This window comes from Anomaloglossus baeobatrachus, chromosome 1 (genome assembly GCF_048569485.1).
Source record: "Anomaloglossus baeobatrachus isolate aAnoBae1 chromosome 1, aAnoBae1.hap1, whole genome shotgun sequence".
Taxonomy (NCBI): Eukaryota; Metazoa; Chordata; class Amphibia; order Anura; family Aromobatidae; genus Anomaloglossus; species Anomaloglossus baeobatrachus.
The window spans coordinates 840499683-840520434 of NC_134353.1; positions in this window are offsets into that span (position 1 = coordinate 840499683).

A 20752-nucleotide genomic window follows, 5' to 3' on the forward strand; every position below is an offset into this window, starting at 1 on the left:
CGCTAGCGTTCACACCCGCCCTCGTCATTTGTGCGTCCTGGGCAAATTGCTGCCCGTGGTGGACAAAATCGCTAGTACCCGTCACACATACTTACCTTCCTAACAACGTCGATGTGGCCGGCGAACAGCCTCTTTTCTAAGGGGGCGGTTCGTGACGTCACACGGCAGGCGTCCAGTAGAAGTGTAGGGGCAGAGAGCAGCCGCATGAAAGTCACGCCCACCTCATTGCCGGAGGACATTTTTGGATGCGTTTTTGCTTGCCGATTTGTCACATCAGCAATCCTGATGCCAGCAAAGTCAGTGAGAATCCTGAAGCACACGTTCAGGATTTTTTTCTTGCAGATATGGTGCAGAAAATAATCTTCAGCATGTCAACTCTTTCTGCGTTTTAAAAAACAGGAGAAAACGAGTAGAAATGCTTCAATAAATATGTATTTTTTATTGTTTATTAATATATTTTCTATACCAGAAAAGTGAAGAAAAATACATATATAAGTATATACAATGTATAAACGAAGTGAGGCCAGGAGGGGAGATGTTAAAAAGGCACATACATAACCTGCAAGAGCCCTTGCAGAAAATCCTGCAAATTTACCAAGGAATAAAACCTAAGTGTCACACCACATAGTTCAAAAAGAACATAAGATGCACAATGTATGAATACTGTTGACACAAGTGTTTGAATATCACGCAATAAGAAATTGTATCAGAGGCCTGCATACACCTGCTATATAACAGACGCAATATTTGTCTTATAGGAAAATTTATATATGGAGTTTGCATCAGCAGGATTTAATACAGACGCCAGGTACAAAAGATTTTTTTGTGTTTAAACCGATAAATCAAACACAGGTGTGTATATATAAGCAGTATCAGCAAACAAATAGAGAGCCTGTGTTAGTCATTATGTATCAGCAGCAAACAGTGTCGCATAACAGATGAAACACATATACCTTAGTATATTATGGTGGTTGTAATGGGGTCCTATCCCCACAATGCCAAGTACTGCCAAGCACCTATAAATATATTGCACATTAAATCAATCTCATAATAGTATTGTGCTAAAGCAGTAGAAGCATATGTGCAGCAAGAACCCCATACATACCACAATCTGCAAAGGGATGTTACTAGCAGGTTAGTGAGGTGAGAAAGGGTTAAACCCCAGGAACGACTCCAACGTACGTTTCACAAACCACTTGTGTACTGTTGCTTCGTCAGGGACGTTCAACAGAAACATCAGAAGGTGGGGACGAAGGAAACCATGATGAAGGGACAAATATCTTCAACAGACATCTGTGAAACATGTTAGGCGGGCTTTGCACGTTGCGACATCGCAAGCCGATGCTGCGATGTCGCACGCAATAGTCCCCGCCCCTGTCGCAGGTACGATATCTTGTGATAGCTGGCGTAGTGATAATTATCGCTACGCCATCTTCACATGCACTCACCTGCCCTGCGACCGTCGCTCTGGCCGGTGACCCACCTCCTTCCTAAGGGGGTGGGTCGTGCAGCGTCACAGCGACGTCACACGGCAGGTGGCCAATGGCGGCGGAGGGGCGGAGATGAGCAGGATGTAAACATCCCGCCCACCTCCTTCCTTATGTATAGCCGCTGGCGGCAGGTAAGGAGATGTTCCTCATTCCTGCGGCTTCACACACAGCGATGTGTGTTGCGGCAGGAACGAGGAACTACATCGTACCTGTCGCGACACCGGCATTATGGAAATGTCGGAGCCTGCACCGATGATACGATAACGACGCTTTTGCACTCGTTCATACTATCATCTAGGATTTACACACTACGACATCGCAAGTGATGCCGGATGTGCGTCACTTTCGATTTGACCCCACCGACATCGCACCTGCGATGTCGTAGTGTGCAAAGCCGCCCTTAGAGATATGAAGAGACAGAGAGTTTCAATCTAAAAGCAACTAGGTTGACCACTTCCAGAATCTCATACAGGGCAATGAATGTAGGACAAAGCTTTATTGCAGGCACCTTCAGCTTAATATTTTTAGAAGATAACCAAAACTTATCTCCTACCTTCATGATGGGATCTGCAGGTCTGACAAAGTTGGGCCACCCCAATATTCTTTTGAACCTCGCTTCATAAAAATTCAAGTTTCAATGGTTTCATGGTGATAAGCAGAGGAAAATGGTAAATCTATCCCCAGCTTTTTACAAAACACCCTCAAAAAATTTTGAAACAAATTCCACACCCCTATCAGATACAATGTTTAGAAGGATTCCTACATAATTGATGAACAACTTGGAAAGTGTGTCTGCATTTGGCAATCCTGAAAACAAAATTAAATGGGCTTGTTTACTGAAACAGTCAACTACTACCCAAATCGCCGTTTTCTCACCAGACAAAGGCAAATCAGTAATGACATCCATGGAAAAGTGAGTCCACGGTCTTTCTGAAATTGGCAATGGAGCCAATTCTTCACCCGGCCGACTTTGACAGACTTTAGCACAAGTGGAAATAAAATCTTTAATATTATTATGCATGCATGCCCACCAGAAGAGTATAGCAATAGCTTTCTGGGTAGCTCTGGCCCCAGGGTGACCACTCAACAAGGAATCATGAAATTCTTGCAACAGACTTAATCTCAGATATAAAGGAACAAATAACTTGGACCCTGGAGAAATGGAAAGAGTCAGAGACTGGGCTTCACAGATCTCTGCTTCCAACTCTGAGAACACCATGATAACTTCAATACCTTAGGAAAAAGAAAGATGCAGGTTCTGGAGGAGACACGTATTCAAGAATACGTGACAAAGAGACAGCCCATGCATTCTTAGACCCCGGCCTGAACATGATAGAAAAATTGAAACTAGGGAGAAAAAAGGACCATCTGGCCTGTATTGGGGTCAATCAGTTGGCTTGATTCAATATAAGCTACATTTTTATGATCCACCACAACCATGATTTGATGAACAGCTCACTATAAAAAATGTCTCCATTCATCAAATGCTAATTTCCCAGCAAGCAACTCATGATTCCCAATAACATAATTTCTCTCAGCAGATGAGAATTTCTTAGGCAAAAAGGCAAATAGCTGCCAGTTTGTTTACTTTTTAGGAGCATGAAACAATACCTCCCCTACTCCAATCTCATAAGCATCCACCTCCTAATGAACGGCTTCTAAAAGTTGGGTTGGCTAAGAACTGGAGTAAACATAAAACACTTTTTCAATTCATTAAAGGCCCCAACAGCATCCGGCGACCAAACCATCAGATCCGCCTCTTTACATGTGAGATCAGTAAGAGGTTTGATAATCTGAGGAAAAACTCCTAATAAACATTCTATAGTAATTGGTGAACCCCAGAACACGTTGCAATGTTTTAAGGTCAAGAGGTTGAACCCAATCAATTTTGGCCTGTACTTTCCCAGGATCCCTCTTAAAAAATCAAGCCGACTCAATGAACGCCAGATATAATATTTCTTGTACAGAAAAGGTACATTTCTCCAACTTAGCAAACAAATAATTGTCTCTAAGTCATTGTACAACAAAACTGACATGTTAATAATGTAAATCCAAATCAGGCGAAAAAATTAGAGTATCATACAGATAAACCCTCCTTTACAAACAGAAAAAAATATCTTTCATAAAGTTTTGAAAGACTGCTGGTGCACTGGTTAATCCAAAAGGCATGACAAGATTTTCAAACAGTCCCTTAGACATTAAAAACGCTGCCTTCCATTCATCACCATCTTGGCTGCGTTTCAAATTAGAAGCTCTTCTAAGATCAAGTTTGGATCCAGCAAGCAAATTATATACTGTACAGACCAAATGTTTGGGCACACCTCCTCATTCAAAGAGTTTTCTTTATTTTCATGACTCTAAAAATTGTAGATTCACATTGAAGGCATCAAAACTAAGAATTAAAACATGTGGAATGAAATACTTAAAAAAGTGTGAAATAACTGAAAATATGTCTTATATTCTAGGTTCTTCAAAGTAGCGACCTTTTGCTTTGATTACTGCTTTGCACACTCTTGGCATTCTCTTGATGAGCTTCAAGAGGTAGTCAGCGGAAATGGTTTTCCAACAGTCTTGAAGGAGTTCCCAGAGATGCTTAGCACTTGTTGGCCCTTTTGCCTTCACTCTGTGGTCCAGCTCACTCCAAACCATTTCGATTAGGTTCAGGTCTGGTGACTGTGGAGACCAGGTCATCTGGCGTAGCACCCCATCACTCTCCTTCTTAGTCAAATAGCTCTTACACAGCCTGGAGGTGTGTTTGGGGTCATTGTCCTGTTGAAAACAAAATTATGGTCCAACTAAACGCAAACCGGATGGAATAGCATGCCGCTGCAAGATGCTGTGGTAGCCATGCTGGTTCAGTATGCCTTCAAATTTGAATAAATCCCCAACAGTGTCACCAGCAAAGAACCCCCACACCATCACACCTCCTCTATGCTTCACGGTGGGAACAAGGCATGTAGAGTCCATCCATTCACCTTTTCTACAAAGACACGGTGCTTGGATCCAAAGATCTCAAATTTGGACTCATCAGACCAAAGCACAGATTTCCACTGGTCTAAAGTCCATTCCTTGTGTTCTTTAGTCCAAACAAGTCTCTTCTGCTTGTTGCCTGTCCTTAGCAGTGGTTTCTTAGCAGCTATTTTACCATGAAGGCCTGCTGCAGAAAGTCTCCTCTTAACAGTTGTTCTAGAGATGAGAAGGTATGTCCAAACTTTTGGTCTGTACTGTAGATCGGGGATAAGTGGAAGTGGGTAAGTTTTATTAACTGTAATTTTGTTTAATTCACAGAAATCGAAGCAAGGACGGAGATCCCCTAGTGTGCTGGTGCTCCGTGGAGTCCTACCATCATGTCCCTGCTTCTCCTCTTTCCTCCATGGCCATCCTTGTGATGCACAATTCTCTGCTTACCTGCATGGCCATCCATGTGGAGCGTGGTCTTCTGCACTTCCGTACAACCATCCTCATATTACGTAGTCCTCAGCTCACTTACCACCCCATTGGTCACGTGGTCCTCTGCTACCCCCTTATTGCCATACACGCATGGTGCAGTCCTGACTCGACCCCACCCCAGATACCCATTTGCGTGTCTGGCTCCAGCTCCCTGCTCAGCCCCAGGTGTTATGATTCGAGGACCAACGAGGATAAAAAAAATGCGGAATCCCAAATGGTAACAGAGTGGCTGGAACCTTAACAGATTTCAGACCTAAACCTGACACACAACTAGAAATAGCCATGGGGCAAGCCTACGATGACCTAGTCATCTCGACACAGCCGGAGAACTAAATATTCTTACAAATAGAGATATAAGAAAGTTAATCTGCCTTAGAGCAGTCCCCAAAGATAGATAGCCCCCCACATGTAAAGGCTACAATGATATCGAAAAACACAATACAAAGCTAGAAAAGACAGATTCAGCAAAGGTGAGGCCCAAGCTATCTTTATAGGAAAAGATAGGAAGGAGCAACTGTTTGCAACCGTAAATAACCCTAATAAATATCAGCACTATTGATATGGAAAAATGCTGAGGTCACACAACCTCTCCCCCACTGTATCAGCACTCTGATGTTACTGGGATCCAAAAGCACTAATAAAAATGAGGGACTGAATTAATACTAAGCATGACAAACACAATACCTTGCAGAATCATGGAGCTAAGTATACAGACACTTCCAGCAGGGAATGATCCTATTCCACCAAGGACTCCACACAGACAAAATAGGAATCAAGCATTAGTATCAAAGCAGAAAAAAACAACAAGAAAGTGGAAAACAAACAGCAGAGGTACAAAGACCACTTATCTGAGAGGAGTTCTGGTAGTGAGCAGGGCTGGTTACAGAATGTCCTTAATACACAAGAGACCATTGAGCGCAGGCAAGTAACAACATAAAACTACTCAGATATATAGTCCCAATCTGACCCTGATTGCCAATCCTCTACAGGTGTGTGACTTTCATTCCACAAATCAACTGCACTGCCAGCACTGACCACAAGAGGGAGCCCCAAACTGGAAAACGTATTCACAACACCCAGGCCTTGTGCATGTGGCACTGGGTTTCTTGGTCTCAATCCTAGGGGGTGCACACTCATGCTTCCTGTCCATTTATGAGGAAGCGTGGGCACCTTGCAAATGTGTCCCCAGCCTACCACTGGGAGACACCAGGTACTTAAATCTCCCTCCCCTGATGGGAGGGGCCAGAGTACTGCATTAATATTCAGATCCTAGCTGTGTGTTGGTCCTGCCTGTCTGCTCTGGTCTCCCAGCCTTCCAGCACCAGTCATGCATGCTAGCAGTACTGCTCTGCTGTGTTTGTCCTGTCTATTTCCCTGGATCTTTCTTGCCTGTACCCTGGTACCAGCCTGTATCCTGCGCCAGTGTACCTACCTGCCTGCACCTTTGTGCCTATCCACCTGTACCTGTTATACTGTCTGCCTCAGTTGTCCCAGGTATTGTCTATGGAGTATTGTCAAGAAGATGAGAGACACCAGACCCAACAATGCAGACGAGCTGAAGGCTGTTATCAAAGCAACCTGGGATTCCATAACACCTCAGTAGTGCCACAGGCTGATCGCCTCCATGCTATGCTACACTGATGCAGTAATTGATGTAAAAGGAGCCCCGACCAAGTATTGAGTGCATTTACTTTACATACTTCTCAGAAGGCCAACATTTCTGAGTTTAAAATCATTTTTTCAGTTGGTCTTACATAATATATTAATATTCTAATTTTATGAGATAATGACTTTTGGGTTTTCATTGTCTGTAAGCCATAATCACTTGAAATAGATCCCTCTCTGTGTAATGACTCTATATAATATACAGTATGTGTTTGACTTTTTGTATTGAATTTCTGAAGTAAATTAACTTTTTGATGATATTCTAATTTATTGAGATGCACTTCAATTTAAAAGAGTCAGCAGGGCCCCAAAATGTATTGGAGATCATAACCACTAATGTTATAACATGTAATTAACCATACATGAAATGAGCAAATAATTATAAACACTTCTAATGGGTAAATATGTAAGTGAACATACAATATGTATTAGATACCACAGCGGCTTCCAATTAAATTATTAAGTGCTAAAGTTTAATATATAGAGAAAAGAAAGTGTCATACAAGGAGGATCACCAAAATAATATTTTATTTTATTTCGCAAAAAGCTATAGTTAAACACACATGGTCCAGCTACCCTCATACAAAGAAAGTTGTGCAATATAAACCCCCACTCTATAAAATGCAGCAATATACAGATCAATAGAAGCAGACCTGTTGTCCAAAACAACCAAGGTGAGGCAGTGGTAAACAGGAGGTCACAGATTGAAAAGAAATTATTGTCTTAGTGGAATTAACTTCAGATAACACTCATGGACAAGATAACACCACAATTAACATCTGTTAAATAAATCAAATCATATCAAATCAAATAAGATTTATTGGCAGGACCAAATACAAATTAGTTTTGCCAAAGAAAGTGTAAATTAGGGAATGGGACTGTGGGGATGGTGGGTGGGGACTGTAGGAAGGATGGATGGGGCACATCCAGGGTGGGGACTGTAGGAAGGATGGATGGGGGTATGGAAGTCCATGGCTTGTCATAGTTCTCTTTCTCGAAGTCTATGACATTCGATCACACACCACGCTGCTATCTCCACTGCGCTCTCTTCTTCTCCAAGCAGGATATATGTTTTCTCTTCCTCCTTCATGGAGCTGAAATCCGGGAAGAGATGGGAGAGTCTCCTGAAGTGAGTGTCCCTCACTGCTGAGTACTTGTTGCAGTGTAGCAGGAAGTGGATTTCATCCTCCAGGGCCTCCAGGTCGCAGTGTTGGCACAGTCTGTCCTCCCTGGGCTTGTGTCGGCCGGATTCAATGGCTAGACTGTGGGCACTGAGTCTATAGCAGCTCAGGGTTCTGCGGTCTCTGGGGTCTTGGAGTTTTTCCAGATATGGGGCCAGTCGGAAGTCTCTGTGTAAATTCTGGTATGTGGTTAGTTTCTGTGAGGTGTTAATGTCGGTCCTCCAGTCACTAACATATGTCTCCTGGCCCTCGTCTACCATCTTCCTGATTCTGGTTTTTGTCAGGCTGGTTTGATTGGTCATTTTGTCCAGTTGGGTTTGGGATGTCTGCAATGTGTCGATTCATATTGAATTAATGACGCCCTACAACTTTGTAATTCACTTTTTTTCTCTATCTCGTTCAGTTTTCGAGATAAAAATGCTAACTCCGTTGTTTTCCACCAGGTGCCGCTATAGGTGGTTTCATTGCGTAGTGTGACGCGCTGGCCTATCAGTTCGTCCCAGGGTATTGTGCAATCTGCCCTTCTGTGCAATATCCACCTCCTCCTTGGTTACTCCCTAACCTATGGTGTTGCCAAAATTAGCTAATCAAAATCCTGGGAACACTCTGCACCACACCCACCAGACACACCAGTGGACGGCCTGAGTGGAATTGGGTCGCCCACTTGGGGGGTTGGTTAAGGGGAGGTCAGGAGTGTCAGAAGTAGGTCAGTGTAGTGTTGGAGGTGAAGGAGAGAGAAGGTCAGGAGCTGGGATCCTTGAAAGTACTAGGTAGCAGACGTTGGTCTGGACTTCGTAGGAGCTGGAACCCCGGGCGCAGGGGATCGTGACAAAGGGGCACTGTATTGTCATGGAGGACAGCCGGCGGCCTTATACCATCACCGGACTGGGACCAGGGCACAACGGGGTACGTGGACCCTAGGTCAGGGAGTAGCTTTAGGCAACCTGACAATTTACCCGACGAGAACGGAGCCTTCAAGATCCACTCTCTACCTGCTTCAAAATCGGGGTACTAGCGCAACCAGCGGGATAGGACTTTCCACACATATGGTCCAGGAAATCCCAAGTGTGAACCCTGCTGCAGCGGTGGTACTCCACCTTACCACACCCCACGGGTGGAGTCACAAACTGTATATACACCATCCCCTGTAAATACCCCCTTAATTCGAGTGGCCGCACGACCCCCGGGTTCCGGACACCCCTCAAGCCACCGCGGATCCGGATCCAAGCAGCCTGGCTGCTGATGGGAGGGCGGCAGACCTCGAAATTCCTGGCGTCATGAACAGGATATGAGCAGGACCTACTTACCTGGGTGACGTGCGCCTTGAAGACCGAAATCCGTGAGTCAAGTTGCCGTTTCCCACCAATTCTGCCATCTTCCGCCATCTTTTCGCGCCAAAATGCCATTTTCCCTGAAAAAGCGTTTGAAGCAGAAGCTCAACCCTTTGTCCTGAGTGTGAGGCCAGAACCAGAACTTCCCAGAGGGCCCCAGCATCGAGAGGAGTGCTGCGTGAAAACCAAGGGGGCGTGATGGAATGTAACTACAGCGGAAGAGAAGCAGGGACTCCAGGACTCTGCCATAACGTTCCTGAACAGCGCAGAGTCAAGATGGCAGAGAGGAGCGGCTGTTCAGCAGAGGTTCCCAGAGCAGCTCCGCAGATGGAGACACAGAGGATGGCTGCGGCAGTGCAAACCCGCGGGACCGAAGTCCCATGAGAGGAGCAGGTAAGCAGTTACCCAGTCCCAGTTGATTTCACTAATCAGGCCGATGCGGCTGTGGGATCCGATCCGCTCCCACTCCAGGCCAGCACCGAGCCGCCGTTGCCTTCACCATACGCTGCGGCTGACCCCCGAGGTGCTGCCCACACCACTGGCAGCGGACTCCTCGACTTCTGATAGAGATGATCAGTCTGTGGCTTCTAACCAGATTGACCCGGTTATTGTGGACTCAGAACCAGAGGCGATGGAAGAAGGCGATTCAGGTTTCAGTACCCCAGAAGCTGCATGAGTGGCACGTTTTAGAGGAAACAGCCATAGGATGATACTGTCATCACATTCACAGATGGCATTAGAGATCATGGAGATGGAAGCAGAGTCCACTTCGGATGAGGAGATCTCAGTTGATACCATGGCAGTAGTGCCTATTTGCCGTCGCTGTGGTTTACCAGGGCACCTTGCAAGAGTATGTCCATGATGTGCCCAATGCTAGAGGGACCGGAGCCTGCTTGTTTTAAAGTTTTATGTGACTGTCACCTTTGTTGAACGTCCTCCAGTGATCAAATGGAGGAGGCTGTCAGGGACCAGCAAAAGGGTTCCTGATAGGAGGTGACAGGAGAGTTCTGCTACCATTAGACTGCGCCTTCCTTGTTGAACCTTTTTCCATCCTTTGTTCCAGGAAAAAGGCCATCAGGGCCTTGGATGGTGCAGTGCTGGTAGACGGCACCAGGAGGCCCCAGTGGGGGTCGGCGCAAGGGGCAACAGCTACCAGGTTGCTCAGGGCTTCTACAGAGTCGTCTATCACAACGCTTGGGACCTTAACCTGGTCACGGACGAACAGTAGGTTTGCAGGGGGTCAGGTTGTTTTGGTGGTAGGTTAATGGGATTGGACTGTTGCAGGAAGAGGCTGCAATGAAGCAGGTTAAGCCTCCGCTACTCCTGAAACTGGTAGCGTTCCATCGTTGGAAAGATGAACTCATAAAGTTTCCAGTAAAGTTTAAGTAACCAGCCTCCCTAATGAGGGACGTATTGTGCAAATAAAAATGTTTTCTTTTTCTCTTTTTACAGTTTGAAAAAAAAAAAAAATAAACCTCTGATGTCCTGTAGCTCGGACACGAGCTACGTTTAATCAAGGGGGAATGTGACGCCCTGGCCTATCAGGTCGTCACAGGGTATTGTGCAATCTGCCCTTCTGTGCAATATCCACCTCCTTCTTGGTTACGGGTCCCTAACCTATGGTGTTACCAAAACCAGCTAATCAAAATCCTGGGAACACTCTGCACCACACCCACCAGACATACCAGTGGACGGCCTGAGTGGAATATGGTCACCCACTTGGGGGGTTGGTTAAAGGGAGGTCAGGAGTGTCAGGAGTAGGCTAGTGTAGTGTTGGAGGTGAAGGAGAGAGGAGGTCAGGAGCTGGGCTCCCTGGAAGTACTAGGTAGCGACGTTGGTCTGGACCTGGTAGGAGCTGGACCCCTAGTCACAGGGGAATGTGACAAGGGGCACGGTATTGTCGTGGAGGACAGCCGGCATCCTTGTACCATCACCGGGCTGGGACCAGGGCACGATGGGGTACGTGGACCCTAGGTCAGGGAGTAGCTTTAGGCAACCTGACAATTCACCTGACGAGAACGGAGCCACCAAGATCCGCTCTCCACCCGCTCCAAAATCAGTACTAGCGCAACGAGGGGGATAGGACTTTCCACACATACGTGTTGTGAATGTCAGTTATGCTTTATCTGCTGTGAGGCTCCCTCCTGTGGCCAGGAATGGTTTGGACAGAGACCAGGTGTGCTGGAGCAATGGGCGTTTCCATTGCTAACTCTCTGCTTATTTAAACCTTGGTCTGCTAGCAGGCTGAGCCGGTTCTCATTTGTTCTTCAGTTTACCAGCCTTCTCCTCTTGCTCCAGACCACATCCAACCCAGATAAGTGTTTGGTTCTTTCTTATGTTGTTTTGTTCTTTTTGTTCTTTTCTGGGTTTGTCATTTACTGTGGTTATTGTCAGTTCATTAGCTTGCAGGAATCTTCCCTCTCTGTGCTTAGCTGGGAAGATCCCTGCAGCTATGTTTGGAGTATTGCTCCTATAAGTCCAGTGTTTGTTGCTTCTTGAATTTGTAATTGTTCCTGCTTTCTGTTCATTGGTTTGACAAGAGCGCCTGATATAGGACGGAGTTCAGTTCTAGCGATCTGAGGACTTTTGGTACTATCAGGTATTTGGATTTTTGTAGGGTTTTTCTCTGGCCACCATCAGCCCTTTTCCTATCCTTTCCTATTTAGTCAATGGGGCCTCACCTTTGCTAATCCTATCATCCATCTGTGTATTGTGTTTTCCTATATCACTGTTGTCTTTGAATGTGGCGGGCTTGCTATACCTTTGCGGTCTATTTCTGAGGCAGAGAGCTATTCATCCTTCCTTCCTTTAGGATAGCTAGTTCTCCGGCTGGGTTTGCGGTACATAGGATGTTAGTTCACCCCTCAGCTACTTCTAGTGTTGATGGTTAGTAAGGGGATGGCGGCCAGATTAGTTGCCAATGCTCTTGTCACCTTTTTTGCCAATGATCTATTGTGATCTTCCATGGTTCCGGATCACAACAGTAGAACCGGCCTAAAATGTAAAGAGTACTCTAAAGAAGGAAAAAAAAAAAAAGTCTGCTGAAATTTTTTTTTTTGAGTATTTTTTCCTCATTCTCTCTGGGTTCCGTGGAAGATCTTTTTCAGCATGGATGAATTGGGTGAGCGTGTTGCTCATCTTGATGCTAAGGTTCGTCGTATCTTGCACGGATTCCCCTTGCAGAGCCTAAGATTCCCTATCCTGATTTTTTTTCGGGAGATAGGTCGAGATTTTTGAGCTTCAAAAATAATTGTAAATTATTTTTTGACCTGCGACCCAAGTCCTCAGGGAATCCCGTACAGCAGGTCAAGATTGTCATCTCCTTACTGCGTGGTGACCCTCAGGACTGGGCCTTCTCTTTGGCGTCTGATGATCCGATTCTCAGTGATGTGGACTCCTTTTCTCAGGCCTTGGGATTATTATATGACGAACCCAATATTGTGGACCAAGCAGAAAAGGCCTTGTTGTCCTTAACTCAGGGTCTTGATTCTGCAGAAACTTTTTGTCAGAAATTTCAAAAGTGGGCGGTTCTTAAGAAATGGAATGATGACGCACATGCAGCTCTTTTTCGGAAGGGTAGTGCTGATAATGTGAAGGAAGTAATGGTGGGATTTCCCATCCCTTCTGGTCTTGATGCCTTCATGACCTTAGCCATTCAGATCGATAGGCGGTTACGTGAGCGCAGGAAGATACCTGCTGATTTTGTGCCTGTGGAACAGCCTTTGGAGCCTATGGAGTGTGATAGGGTCCTCTCTAATGCTGGTCGGCAGGGGCTTAGACCAGGGCCGGACTGGCTATAGGGCAATTCGGCCAAGTGCCAGAAGGACTGGTCCCTGTAGTGGGCTGGTCCCTTTAGTGGGCCACTTACTCTACAGTCACCCCCACTCTCCTCAGCAGTCTGCACGCCGGGCAACATTAATTTGCCTTGTGCGCAGTAGCATCACTGAAAGCAGCAGGAGGCAGCGCGCTGTGCCGCCCCGGCCCTGCTGTTTAGTGAGATCCTGTGCCCAGTGTACTGCTGAGGAATGCGCCGGTGACCGCAGCTCCCTCCTTCCTGTTCAAATGTGTTTGCGTCTCTCAGACGTAAATATATTTGATCAGTGACAGCGCCGGGCCTGGGGCTCCGGCGTGCAATAACGTGATGAGCTCAGCACCTTGCTGACATCATCACAGTGCTGCAGGTGCTGCTGAGACACATCGGACAGTGGTAAGAGCTCCGTGGAGGAGCCGAAGATGGAATGTGTACTAACTATGGGTGAGTGAGGAGGGGATTAGGGCACATAACAGGGGAACATTTGTGAAAGGGACACAGCTTTGCGAGAGGCAGGGGGAAGGGGGAGTACTTTATCCGGAGGGGCAGTGTGTGTGAGGGGGGGTATTTTACATAATGGTAGTGTGTGTGTGTGTGTGTGTTTATATGGGGGGTATAATATTTCATAAAGGGGCAGTGTATGTATATATGGGGGGTATAATATTTTGGAGAGGGGCAGTGTTTGTGGGTGGGGGGTGTATAATATTTTGGAAAGAGGGGAAGTGTGTGTGTGTGTGTGTGTGTGGGGGGGGGGTGTATAATATTTTGGAGAGGGGCAGTGTGTATGTGTGTAGGGGGGTATAATATTTTGGAGAGGGGCAGTGTATGTGTGGGAATAATAATATTTTTGAGAGGGGCAGTGTGTGTGTGGGGGTAAAGGAGGGGCAGTATGTGTGTAGGGGGTATAATATTTTGGAGAGGGTCAGTGCATGTGTGTGTGGGGGTGGTAAAATATTTGGAGAGGGGCAGTGTGTGTGTATAATATTTTGGAGAGGGTAAGTGTGTGTGTGTAGAGGGTTATAATATTTCGAGAGGTGCAGTCTGTGTGTGTATGGGGGTATAATATTTTGGAGGGGGACAGTGTGTGTGAGGGTATAATATTTTGGAGCGGGGCATTGACTGTGTTTGTGGGGGGTATAATATTTTAGAGAGGGGCAGTATGTGTGGGGGTAAAATATTTTGGAGAGGGGCAGTGTGTGTGTATGGGGGTATAATATTTGGAGAGGGGCAGTGTGTGTGGGGGTATAGTATTTTGGAGAGGAGCAGTTTATGTGGGGGTACAATATTTCGGAGAGGGGCAGTGTGTGTGTGGGAGGAGATATTTTGTGAAGGAAGCACAGTAAGTCTTTATTTAGTAGCGCAGCATGGGAGATATTTATATTTTTGGGGCAGTATACTGATACTTTTATTTTTAAAGACACTGTGTCAGGAAGTGCTGCTGAAGAACAAAGAGGGAGGTCTTCAGAGACTCGCTGTGGGCATGAAATCTCATCATGGTGTCTGTACTATGTGATGACAAAAGGGACAGGAACAACTCATTCATATTCTAGTGGTGGCTCTGGTGCTGCACTCATGTGCTGATGGTGGCTCTGGTGCTGCATTTTTGTGCTAATGGTGATTCTGGTACTACATTCATGTTCTGGTGGTGGTTCTGGTGCTGCATTCATGTGCTGATGATGGTTCTGGTGTGGCATTCATATACTGATTGTGGCACTGGCGCTGTATTCATGTGCTGATGGTGGCTCTGGTGCTGCATTCATGTTCTGCTGATGGTTCTGGTGCGGCATACATGTACAGATGGTGGTTCTGAACTTGACAATCTAAAACAAGTTTCATGGCTATGTCAAAAAAAGCTTAAACATAATCAAAACAGAGATTATGAGGAGAATTTGGCAAGATTCTGCTCCAAAAACAGTGTAAATTAACATGTTTACACATTTTTTAAACAGAATGTCTCCAAATCCTCCTCAACTATTTGGTTCAGGTGATGTTGTCGCGGGCGGAGGAGGGGACGCCGCGCCCTCCCTACTGCTCGGGTCCGGCTGCTGCGGCCCGCTGCTGCCGCTGCTCGGTGGCTCGAGCGATGGGCCGGATCCCGGGGGCTCGAGCGGCGTTCCTCGCCCGTGAGTGAAAGGGGAATTGGTGTTTTGGGATAGTTTATTGTCCGTGACGCCACCCACGGTTGTGGTGATTTGTTGACACCACCGCTGCTCTGTATGGGGATCCCGGGAGTGGTGGTATGGAGCAGCTAGATGTGAGTCCTCCCCTCCGTGGGTAGGGGGGTTGGTTGTCCCGAGGCCCAGTGATGAGGTGGGTGATGCAGGGCTTGGTGGGGTGCAGGGACTCGGGGGCAGCTCTGTGCCTTGCGGCACTGTGGTACTCACTCAGCCTGAGATGTTGACACAGTTCTCGGTAAAACACACGGCTGGAAAGACGGTTCCCATGGACGGCTGCACTTGCTTTCCCCAGTAGGTGACGGTGACGGTCCCTTTTTCCTGCACCTAAGATGATGATGGTTGCGATGGGTTCCCACCGGTAACCCGCTCCCCGGCTTGGATATGGGCCAGAGGAGCCCTACTTTGCCCGCAGGCGCTGGCCCTGAGAAACTGGTGCCCTGGCGGTGGCGGTGTCTCTCCGTTACGGTTGGACTGTTGCCTTCAATCGGGACTTGGTTGTTAGGAGACAGACGTCCCCTTCACTGACGGATTTGGCAAATTATGGCGACTCCTAGCCTTGCCGGGATCCGAAAGGCCCCTGCCCTGGTGCTGACTGTTCTTCGTATACTGCTCCAGACCGCCGGGTCACCACCCGTCCGCGGTCCTTCCAGCAACCTCCAAGCAGTCACCCCTGCGGACTATCACCGCCGTCTGCTGACCTTGCTGTCTCTCAGTCCGGGGCACACACCCGGACCAGCTTCAGGCTTTACAACTCTCACTTTTTCTGTCACTTCAGCTTTTCTCCTTAGCTCCACTACTACTTCCTTCTACTCCACTCCCCTAGCTTGAACTCCTCCTCAGACTCTAGTCTGGCTTCAACTGCCTGGTTTTCCCACCTCCAGGGCTGTGAACTCCTTGGTGGGCGGAGCCAACCACCTGGCCCACCCCCTGGTGTGGACATCAGCCCCTGGAGGAAGGCAACAAGGATTTTAGGTTAGGCTTGGTGTTCCTAACTGGGGTGTAGGGTGTGGTGGTGTTATGACCTGTGACCCCTGGCTTTCCCAGGGCGTCACATTCCCCCTTAGCAAAATGCAGACCGTCCGCGGGCTGCCCGTCCAACACCAGTTTTATTTTCTGAAAAATATATAAGGTAAAACGGTAAACATAACAACTTATGACATCATCCCACATCGGGAGGTTCAGTACTTAAACGTTGCAAACGGTTTACGGTTACGGTCTCCGCTCTCTCCCACCCAAGCAACCTGGCCCTGATGCTGCCCCTAAAGCCCAGGCAGCACCCCTTGACCCCAGTCCAGCACAAGTTACCCGAGCGGGATCTGTCCTTCCCCTCCAGAGGGTAGCCACCGGTTCCTGTGGTGGCTGGGCCCCAGCCTGCTCTGCTGTGGGCCCTCCCTCCAACCTGCCTCTCCGGAGGCGGTAATTGCGGAAACGGTAACGGTAAAACAACTTATTTACATGCCACTTAACGTTTGTGGTTGCCCTGCAAGTTCACGGGCTTGTCCATAAGGAGTTCCTCATGCAACTTTTTAAACGGTCCCCACGGGGACAACGGTGCTGGCAACGGCCGGTTCTCTCAATCACGGTCAGACAATCTGGTATCTGTTCGGTTATCATTTCTGCTTATCATCTTCTGTAAACTTTTTCAAACAAAACTCAGTGGTGGTCCCAACGGGGACGGTGCAACGGTGCTCCGCTGCCTTTACTCAGAGTATCCGGCTTCATCTGAGGGAGGGGGTGCAGAACTCACTCGGCTCTCCTGGCTGCCCCTCAGTTTTGCATCTAGGGCGAACCACCCCCTCTCTCCACAGTGCCGGGTATACTGCACGATGTCACCCGGCATCAGGTTACGGCCGGGATGCTCTTCAGGCAGGTGGGCATTCACATCCCGCCGGGCTATAAACACTTCAGCCTCCAGGCCCGGTTCATATATAAACCCATAGCCCCGGCGGACATCAAACCGCCTCACCTGCCCTTCGTACAGCAGGCCCCGGACACGGAACGTTGCCTGACAGAGGCTCTCTTTTTCCCGGATTGCACGGGCCACCAGCTCCACCTTCTTCCTCTCCCTCTCACCGATCTCCAGGCCCAACGGTACCGGCTCCCTGTCCCAGTACGGCGCTGCTGCGAGCTCCGGCGCACGGGTCGGGCCCCGCAAGACCTGTTTGACATTGCCCATTGCTGGTACTCTGGTCGACAGGTCCCGCGGTGACGTGGCCTTAGACGCTGCCTTGCATCGGCAACCCGGCGCAACCTCAGCCGAGGTGTGGGGGATGGGCACAGGGGCTTTCCGAAGTTGGGCCTTCGGCACGGAGCGGGTCACCGGCTCCGGCTCGGGGACTTTCTCAGAAGACGCCTCCGGTTCGGTCTTCGGAGCCTTCCAGGGCAACACCTCCGGTCGACTACGGGCTCCGGCTACAGGTCGGCCCGCCTGGGTGGGCATGCTGGGTATCGCTACTGGTTGCGGTGGTAGCGGGCCTAATGGTGGGGTCACGGCTTCCGAGTCGGGTGGCGAGGGAGGCAGCGGGGGGAGAGGGCTTGGACCGGGTCCCGCAGCCGCGATGACCGGCCCTTCAAGGGCATCGGGGCGGGGGTCACTCACCCTCCCTTCCTCCGCTTCCTCCTCGCGTCTCGGCACGGTTGCTATAACGTCCGCCATGTCGGTCTCCCACTCCTTCATGAGGAGCTGCATCTTAACCTGCAGCTGTTGGTAGAGCTGCGCGGTCCGGATCTCCACCCACGCCGCGGTTCCAGGCGTGGGGGCTACGGTGTTGCGGGACGGCATCCACATGCAGCTGGCGGCTTCTCCCAGGAACAAGATGTCCGCAGAGTCCTGGCGTCCCTGCTTTTATAGCTGCGTTCACATGCAGCCAGCCGCCATCACGTCCCCCTTAGCCTCTTTCCGGCCCCTCCTCTCTCGGGGCGGGGTTTTGGCCTTCGCGCCTCTACTACTCGAGAAGACGCTCGAGCGGGAACTTTTCGCGCCAAAGATGGCGACTTCTCAATTTTTCCGGCCGGATACCTCCGGCGGTCACAAGGCGCACCTCTACCCAACGGTAGAGCGGTAAGATCCTGTTCGTGACGCCAAGTTGTCGCGGGCGGAGGAGGAAACGCCGCACCCTCCCTACTGCTCGGGTCCGGCTGCTGCGGCCCGCTACTGCCGCTGCTCGGTGGCTCGAGCGATGGGCCGGATCCTGGGGGCTCGAGCGGCGTTCCTCGCCCGTGAGTGTAAGGGGAATTGGTGTTTTGGGATAGTTTATTGTCCGTGACGCCACCCACGGTTGTGGTGATTTGTTGACACCACCGCTCCTCTGTATGGGGATCCCGGGAGTGGTGGTATGGAGCAGCTAGATGTGAGTCCTCCAATCCGTGGGTAGGGGGGTTGGTTGTCCCGGGGCCCAGTGATGAGGTGGGTGATGCAGGGCTTGGTGGGGTGCAGGGACGCGGGGGCAGCTCTGTGCCTTGTGGCACTGTGGTACTCACTCAGCCTGAGACGATGACACAGTTCTCGGTAAAACACACGGCTGGAAAGACGGTTCCCACGGACGGCTGCACTTGCTTTCCCCATTAGGTGACGGTCCCTTTTTCCTGCACCTAAGATGATGATGGCTGCGATGGGTTCCCACCGGTAACCCGCTCCCCGGCTTGTATATGGGCCGGAGGAGCCCTACTTTGCCCGCAGGCGCTGGCCCTGAGAAACTGGTGCCCTGGCGGTGGCGGTGTCTCTCCGTTACGGTTGGACTGTTGCCTTCAATCGGGACTTGGTTGTTAGGAGACAGACGTCCCCTTCATTGACGGATTTGGCAAATTATGGTGACTCCTAGCCTTGCCGGGATCCGAAAGGCCCCTGCCCTGGTGCTGACTGTTCTTCGTATACTGCTCCAGACCGCCGGGTCACCACCCGTCCGCGGTCCTTCCAGCAACCTCCAAGCAGTCACCCCTGCGGACTATCACCGCCGTCTGCTGACCTTGCTGTCTCTCAGTCCGGGGCACACACCCGGACCAGCTTCAGGCTTTACAACTCTCACTTTTTCTGTCACTTCAGCTTTTCTCCTTAGCTCCACTACTACTTCCTTCTACTTCACTCCCCTAGCTTGAACTCCTCCTCAGACTCTAGTCTGGCTTCAACTGCCTGGTTTTCCCGCCTCCAGGGCTGTGAACTCCTCGGTGGGCGGAGCCAACCGCCTGGCCCACCCCCTGGTGTGGACATCAGCCCCTGGAGGAAGGCAACAAGGATTTTAGGTTAGCCTTGGTGTTCCTAACTGGGGTGTAGGGTGTGGTGGTGTTATGACCTGTGACCCCTGGCTTGCCCAGGGCGTCACAATGTATTCATGTGAGTAGCTCTTATATGACGCTGACTGCTCACATCCTTTTGATGTCTGATGCGTCCTTTTTGTTATAAAAAGTACAAACTGCTGTTGCGCCTGGAGTCTATAATTGTCTGCATCTCTGACATGACATCAGCAGCGCTGTAGCCAATCAGTTACTTGCTGAGCTCCATGATTGGTTGCAGCGCTGTCATTGTGAGGTGACACCAGCGCTGCAGACAATAGCAGACCTGGGGAGAGGGAATAAAATAAATAAACAATGCAAGGAATGGGTTTCCAAAAACTGGAAAACCTAAGGGTATGTGCAAACAAGGTGTTTTAAACTCAAGCAACACCGCCAAGTTTTTTAAGTAGATATTGAAATCCGTGGCGTTTCTTTTCCTGATTCATCTTCTGTGTAGTTTTATAGTCGTTTCCTGGGTATTTTTTCTATGGTCTTGACCATCTTTGGCCTTTTTAGTGTTTTCCTATTGTTTTTGTCACATTTGTTTTACTGTGCTTTTAAGAAAAAGTGATGGTAAAACGCAATAAAAGATATCCGGGCATCTTCCGACACCTTTCCATTGATCTGCATTGTAAAGTACAGAGCGTCTGCTGAGTGGAAAACACCAGAAGAATGAACCGGTCCCTTTTTTTAACCACTTGGTAGTTTTAGAAACCTGAAGTGGTTAAAAAATGCTCGAAAGCTTGAACCTGCGCACAGTAATAGATGCAGATGATCACTCATTGTGAGTATTTTTCATAGTGGTATCCATGGTGGGATCTGCCCCCAAAAATATCATTGCACATTCCCTAAAGCCTGCTTTACACGGTACGACCGATTGTGCGATTTCACAATCGATCGTACCCGCCCCCGTCCTTTTTGCGTCACGGGCAAATCGCTGCCCGTGTCGCACAAAGTTAGTAACCCCCGTCACACATACTTACCTCTCGTGCGACCTCGCTGTGGGCGGCGAACGTCCACTTCCTGGAGTGGGAGGGACGTTCGGCGTCACAGCGACGTCACACGGCCGCCGGCCAATAGAAGCGGTGGGGCGGAGATGAGCGGGACGTAAACATCCCGCCCACCTCCTTCCTTCCACATAGAGACGGCGGCGGCTGCGGGAGGCAGGTGAGCTGCTCATCGTTCCCGTGGTGTCACACGGAGCGGCGTGTGCTACCACGGACACGATGGTCAACTAAATTAAACGATATTATGGAACCTAACGAGCAGTACCCGACTCACGATTTGTGAGCGATACTGCGTCGCTAGGAGGTGTCACACAGGCCGGCATCGCCAGCGATGCCGGATGTGCGTCACAAAGACCGTGACCCCGACGATC